The sequence below is a fragment of the Sinocyclocheilus anshuiensis genome, unplaced genomic scaffold (assembly GCF_001515605.1).
Source record: "Sinocyclocheilus anshuiensis isolate Anshui unplaced genomic scaffold, SAMN03320099.WGS_v1.1 scaffold464, whole genome shotgun sequence".
Lineage (NCBI taxonomy): Eukaryota > Metazoa > Chordata > Actinopteri > Cypriniformes > Cyprinidae > Sinocyclocheilus > Sinocyclocheilus anshuiensis.
Window position 1 is genome coordinate 508,480 of NW_015555731.1, and position 7,779 is coordinate 516,258.

At 36.6% G+C, this 7,779-nt stretch overlaps 1 pseudogene; it reads right to left on the reverse strand.

Moving 5' to 3' along the window:
- Nucleotides 1-568: 568 nt before the first annotated feature.
- LOC107672902 (interferon-induced very large GTPase 1-like) overlaps nt 569-7,779 on the reverse strand; it is a 15,044-nt pseudogene continuing 7,833 nt past the window's right edge.

A 7,779-nucleotide genomic window follows, 5' to 3' on the forward strand; every position in this document is an offset into this window, starting at 1 on the left:
ATTATTAATAAAGAAGCCCATTCTTCCTTCAAATTGAGTCCTTGCCTCATCCATACACCCCAAACCCTGACAGATGTAAACATAGCCAATAAAAGCAATTCTACATTTTGAGAGAATCACATGCAGGAATTAGAACAGGAAATGGTCAAAAAAGTAATTTTTTCCAAACAAAAACTAAATATTACCCTAAAAGGGGAACAAAATTGTTTAATTAAGGCATGATATTTATACATGAAAATAAGTAAAAATATATATAAATGAAAATATATATAAAAGCAAATAACTGAAACAAAATATAAAACAAAAATATAATAAAAACAACTAAAACTTAAACAAATTAAAAAATAAATTGAACAATGAAAACTAAACTACATTTACACTTTTATATCTATTCACTTAGCAGACTCTTTTATCTAAACCAACTTTAACATTAGGAATACAATAAAGCCTAAGGAGTAGACCAGAAGTGATAATAATAAAAAGTTTCAAACATTGTCTTGAATAGTACAGGTTAGAACAGAGAGGGATTTAAAAAAAAATAGTTCACCAATACCAGTATGTGGAATATTTACAGTCTTTAGAAACAGAACACTATTACATTTTTAAACAATAATCCGAACGTAAAGATGTTTAGATTTTTCAGCTTTACTGAAATGAAAAAACTGTTCTGTGAATCAGACACCTAAAGAAACATTATACTTGTTCAATTAAATGTATTGATCCAAACTCTCAATAGCTTCCTTTTTGGAGTAGTTTTTCCATTCACCTGGGATCTTACCACTCCCATCAAATGTCTTACTGTGGTATTTTTCCAGAATGGTCTGGAATCTGCACACAAACCACTTCCAGTAGGGCAGTTCAGAGAGGTCAGGGGTGATGCTCCAGGCTGCATAAACTTCTCCTGCTTTTCTGTATTCTCTCCAGGAGACTTTATCATCTGACCCAATTGGATAAAAATACAGATTGTTGTTTGCTACTGCTGATGTGCAGATATGGGCAGACAAGTTAGATGTTTTCAAGTAATGAATCCCATTTAGTCCAATACTACGATGGAAAGGAACACTGTGATCTCCATGATGGTTTTCTATGGTGTTGGTGCAGATGGCTTTACAGAATGGACACTGAACCCAACAACACTGACAGAAATTATCAATCAAAAGCTCATCTGGTCGGAATTTATAATCCAAATTTACTAGAAATGTGTTTGTGTTGAATCTCCTGGTGATGACAGACATTATAAGAGGAAGTTCTTCTCTTATCACATCTTCTAGGAGGTTGAATTTATCAGCACTTCTAGCTTTAACTCCACGGAGGACTTTTTCAGAGAAGATCAGCTCATCTGAGAGCTGCTGTGTGAATTTCTTCAACCACAAATCAACATTTCCACTGTTCACTTGAACATGTTCAGTAGATTCATGAGCTGCTTTCATGATCTTCTGCTGCAGGAGTTTAATGTTCTCCTTCATCTTGGGTAAAACACTGACACTGAACTTATCAGTGATGTATCGACTGACTTCATCTCTGATGAAACTCTTGAAGTGATCTCTGGGATTATTAATGTAGTTCATATAATCGACAAAATCCTCTTTTTCCGCCAGTGTCTTCAGGATGTATTTTTCCAGTTTTGATCTGTTTCCATTCAGTGATTCACAGTTTGATCTTATTTCACCTGTCATATCTCTGGCAGTCTTCTTGTAGACACTCTGCTCAATGGACTCTTTAAGTTTCTGACAGATAATCTTACCAAAAATGGCAGATGATGTTGCTCCATGCAGGTGTTTCTGGAAAATACTATAGTACTCTTCTCTCTTCTTCTCAACATACATTACAGGATCATTAGCTTCTCTGAACATTCTGTGTTGGTCAGTGATCATCTTGTTTGCTCTCTTACAGATGGAAAGAACCAAATGCATGAAAAATTGTTTCTTGAACACATATTTCACTTGTTCTTTCTGATGTTCTGTTACTCTCTTCTTGATATAATCTGTGAGTTGTTGAATGCAGCTGATGCTGTAGCCCATCTTTGAAATGTTAAATGACTGAATCAATCTGTCTGTCTGCTGAACAACATCTGTGACTAATGATTTTATTTGGGTTTCATCATTTGGAGACAAAGTTTCACAATCAGATGTTCCCTTAGGTGTGCTACAAGCCTCTGTTATCTCTTTATTTTTGAACTTTTTGAAAACAACATATTGAGAATGACTCTGCACAGTGAAAATATTGTAGCCCTCAATGTCCTCATGCTTGTGGCTGACAGGGAGATGTCCCTCATAGATATCCCTGAGGAGGTGTTTGACATCTCTCAGTATGTCAATGTCTTTAATTGGAGGACTGTCTGAGATTATCTTATTCACACTCTTTACCCAAAACAAATCAAACTCTTTATTCAGAGTTTTTTCATCATTTGCTTTGTTGAGTTGTAAGGCAAGTTCTTTGCTCTTTTCATATATACTGTTTTCATTATGTGTTCTCTTAGCATCAATCTCTTTCTTCAGGTCTCGCTGCTGAAGAATCTTATTTAATTTCCTCTTTGTTTCTCTTAGAATATTTTCCTGAAGCTCTTTGATTTTGAGTTCAAATGATGCTTTCCACTGAATCAGTATATTTGCATGTGTCTTTCTCAAAGAAGTCTGACATTGATTTTTCTACTTCTTCACTTGTCTTCTTCAGTTCTCTTTGTAGATCAGTATCCTCAATCTTATGACTTGTTTCATTTTCTATTTTGTTGTGTAGTTTGTACTCAATTTTGAGTAAAGCACTGCGAAGGCTCCAGGTCCACTTGCTGTATTCGGTTTCCAGTTTCCTGTAGGCTGAAATCTCCAGAGAATTTTTAAAGCTAAAGACAAATTGTTCATTCAGTAAAGCCTCCCAGAAATCTTTAATTCGATCTTTTAAGTCTTTCAGTCTAATTGCATGTGAATTTGAGGCATGGGACATAATAATTCCCTTTAGTTCTTGAATATTCTCACAGTACTTTGGGTTTGGAGGAGCCATCGGTGGGCTGCCTTCCCAAAGCTGAGCAAAATACTTTACATCATTCTGTACATCAAAGAGAATTACATCACTGAAACATCCTGCATCATAATCTTCCTCTTCAGCGGCGAGTTTTGTCATCTCATCCAGTGTCTTCTGCAGTCTTCTCCTTCCCTCCATGTTTTTCTCTCCAGCTGTGACGTCTGAAACGTTTTGATGCACAAACACACAGCTGGGATTCAGTCTGACCTTCTTCATCCTCAGGAAGGCCTGAACAACAATCTGAAGAATGTCCTGCATCTCAGATGGGCTTTCTCCAAAAATGTTGATCAGTGTCAGATTTGCAAGACCTACAACAAATGTGGCCAATTCATTGTCATGATCTCTTGTTGATTTCCCAGCCAGTTCTAGAGAACGAAGACCCTCGGTATCAACAACCAGAATAAAGTCAAAGTTCATCTGTGTTTTCATCTCGTCTGACACTCTGACCAGCTGCATGAAAGCTCCTCTGGTGCACCTTCCAGCACTGACGGCAAACTGGAGACCAAACATGGCATTCAGCATGGTGGATTTCCCAGAGCTCTGAGTCCCTAAAACTGACAGCACAAAGACTCTCTGGTCTCCCAGTTTCTGGACGAGTTGATCTAGAACAGCAGAGATCCAGATCACAGGAACATGAGCAGCATCTCCATCCATCAGCTCCAGTGGAAATCCAGAGATCATCATCTCTGCTGCAAAACTCGGGAGAGAAGAGAAGGGAAACTGCAGGTCTTTCTTGTTTTTCTTCACAGATGAACATGATTCATAGATCTGACCGATCTCTCTCATGATGTGCTCCACACCAAAGGTTGCAGCTTGAAGTTCCTTAGATATTCTCTCAAGTTCATTTTGTGCACCTTTAAGTTGGTCAGATATTTTATTGTTCTCTTTCAGTTTTGAGACTGTTGACCACTTTTCATTATACTTGTGATGTAGAGCAGAAAGGTCAGCTGAGACATATTCATCCAGGAGAATTCTGAGCCATTTAAGGAAAAACATCTTCTCACATTCATTATGTGAGTTCACTTCTTTAATAAAGAGCTTTATAAACTCACTGATGTCAGATTCATACTGCTGTTCACGGATTTTCGTCATCTCTTTTTGTTTTCTACTAATGTCTTCTTCTGTCTCATATGCTCGAGGTCGATGTAGTTCTTTGTTCTTCTGACTCCACTGATGCCACAGTTTCCCCTGATGAGGCAGAAATGAGTCTTTGATTTCTGTCAGATCTTTCTTCTCCAGTAAGCACATCATCTGCTGTGCTGCTTCTCTTCCTCTCCTGCAGTCATCATCATCTTCCTCATCTACTCTGATGTCTGAGTGTTTGGACACATCTTCAAGTCTGAAAGTGGAATATGATTCTGAGAGACAATCATTTATAGCTCTTCTGAGTTCTTCAGATACATCTGACTGATTTCTGCATTTCAAACCGATTTTGTATTTTCCATTCCGTGTTTTACTAAGAGATGAAACATCTTCAATAAAAGTACAAATGAGTGGCTTTGAGCCCTTATAGAGTTCATCAAGTTTCATCATACTTCTGTCATTCTTCTGAAGTCCTAGTAGAAGAACAACATTGACTGAGGCCATTTCAGTGAGGATCTGCAGCTGTTTCTCATGGTCTCCTGCATCACCGTGTAGATTACAGAAGGCAACACAGTCAGTGAATTTATCTGTGTCTTTCCCAGAGGGGCAGAACCAGGCAATCTCCACCACTCCATCCATCAGGACTCTAGTTCTGCTGCTGCCTGGGCAGTTCCTGTGGAAGAACGTGTTGTGTCTCTCATTGATCAAACTGTTCATCAGCTGAGACTTGGATGAAGACACAGAGCCAAACCTGAAGAAAAACACCATTGGAGTTTGTGCCTTGTAGATCGGCTGGGTTTGACTGATGATTTCATTGTTTTTGTTTCTCATCTTCCAGCTCTTGCTGATTTGTCTGAATGTCAAGAGGGGAAACTCAGTCTGTTGTGTGAATGGATCAGGAACAAGCAGAGGCAGAGCGTACTGACACTGGGACAGTTTAGTCACCATCAGCTGCTTCAGGAAACCATCAGCACAATGAAACACCGCCATCTGAACATCCATCGGGTGAACAGGGTCAGATGTATTGTCCGCATCACCAGGACCACCCATTTCTCTGAAAATATCAGCATCAGCCTGGAATTCATGGGAATCCTTTGTGTCTTTTGTGTGGATAAGCTGATTGGCTTTAATGTTTCTTGCTTTGTAGTCCATCATCAGTAGTTTTTGTATAAAAGTCTGAATCAGCTCCTCCACAGGACAAGATTTATGAGACTTAAGCGAATGTGCAGTTAACTGAAGAACATCTGCAGCTCTCATTTTGCCTTCAAGATGTAATTTGTTAAAGAGATGCTGTATATTTTCATTAATTTCCTGTTCTGATCTTGTATATTCTTTTGAATCCTTTTCATCCATTTCCTATAAAAGAGACAGCATAATTGTTAAGCCGGTTCATAGAGAAAAAGCTGTAAAGCAGTTCACTGGTGTAGAACTATGACTCATGCACGGCAAACAGAAATTTGTAGTTGATTATTTTCATTATTGATTATTACTGATTTTGTTAATTAAATTTCCACTTACGTGAAAAATAACTTCTTGAATGTTAATTGTTTTTGATATGTTGCTGGTGTCTTACAGTCACTATAGAAGTATGTGAGTGATGGTCATAACCAGTGTTGGGGAAAGTTACTTTTAAAAGTAATGCATTACAATATTGCATTACTCCATAAAAAAAGTAACTAATTACGTTACTTAGTTACTTTTTTATGGAAAGTAATGCGTTGCGTTACTTCTGCGCTACTTTTTAAATCTGGACAGGGCTTGCTTGTTTGTTTGTTTTTAAAATAAAAAAGTTCTATTTTTGGCAAATATAAAAGCCTTTTCACACCAAAAGTGAAATGAATAAGCCTCAGGCTGAAGGGAAAGTAAATTTACGTCCGTACAGTAGAATGCAGAAGAAGAAATTTCAACACACTTCAGCAATAAAAAAAAAACACGCAAATGTTCGTCTAGAGTAATTTTTGCTTATTAATATGGTTGAACTGGATCATCGAAGGTCAGAAGCAAAGACATTGGTTAATAGAATGGGATTAAATACATAAAGCATATTTGTGTTGTTTAACATTTAATTATTGCAGGTTTGCGTCATATTCTGAGTTGCATTATTTTTATTCATTTTGAGGAATACTGAATCTGTGTGTATTTTTTTTTGTGAGTGAGATGAATTAATGCATATTCATATTTATTTTAGAACTACAGTAACATCTTCTGATTTCTCTCAACATGGGGAGAGGAGAGCTGTCAGTCAATAAATTAAAAAAAAAGTAACTTGCGTTACTTATTTGAAAAAGAGTTACTTTTTCAAATAAGTAACGCAAGTTACTTTTCTCTTGTAAATTAAAAAGTAATGCGTTACTTTACTAGTTACTTGAAAAAAGTAATCTGATTACGTAACTTGCGTTACTTGTAATATATTATCCCCAACACTGGTCATAACTACTAAACTCTAACCCTAATCTCACTCTGCTGGAAGGCCTATGGCATTATTTTAATGACAAATGTCGAGAGCGCATTATTGTAGGGCGAAAGCACATTAATATAATGCGCGAGCGCGGATTTCTTTTGCTCTCGCACAAAACCGGACGCGTGCGCTCAGATACACGCTGCTCTCGCCCGGAGAGAGTGCTCGCACTTAAAACGTGTCTCTCCTCTCACTCAAACTGTGTCCTGTGCACTCTCAAATCTGTGCTCATGCTCTATATATATTAATTATTTTCGCACCTGAATTAAACGTTGTCAAAAGTTATCATTATGCAGTATGCACTTTTAAAAAGTAGTCTCAAAACAGATTTGTGCAGGGCCTTTCCTTGATTTTTTTATTGTTGTATTTTTGTTTTAACATAAACTGGTTATTGTAGCTACTTTGTTCTACTATATCTCTTTTATGTTTGTATTTTGATCTTTTCTGCCAATGCACATATGCATCTCTTTGTAAAGTAGGCTACTTTGTAAAAACTGTTTTAAAAGGTACTATAGAAATAAAGCTTAAACCAATCAGACCTCCACAACTGACCGATGAAAATACTACGTGAAATCTAATTGGCTGAGTGAACTGAACCTGGAATTATTTTGACAATCAAAGATGGATCTTTAATTTCTTTCCAGTTTATTCATATTTAGCAATGTTAATGAAATGTAGCCTGTAGAAATGGCTAGGAATTGGGTGCTTGGATGATTTGTACATATAACCTCTGTCCAACTGGTTGGTCTCTGAGCAATTTATCTAAAAACAACATATTATAGCCTATAGCTATAAAGACTTCATATAAAACATCAATGTTATATCATAATATGTCAGACACCTCAACTGAATTTAAAATCATTGCAATAAATGCTCAGTTGGTATGATGACAATAATAAGTAACAACTCCTCAAATCAACATCAAATGCAAAAATAGATGTAAATAATCCAGTGTTTGGTGTCAGTTCTGATGTTTTTTCTTTCTTTCATGAAAATCCACTTAATATTAGCTACACATTCAATGGCACTCTTCTCTAAAACAGTGAATATACAGTTATATGACAGTTACATGGAATTACATTGTCTGCAAATGCATTTAACCCATAGAATAGAATGTAGTAATGTTATGGCAAATATGAAAAAGTCATTATAGTGTTATATTTGGTCTCCAAATCGTAAGTATCGGTTTAGGGAATAGTGCATCTGACCCATATCTAAAT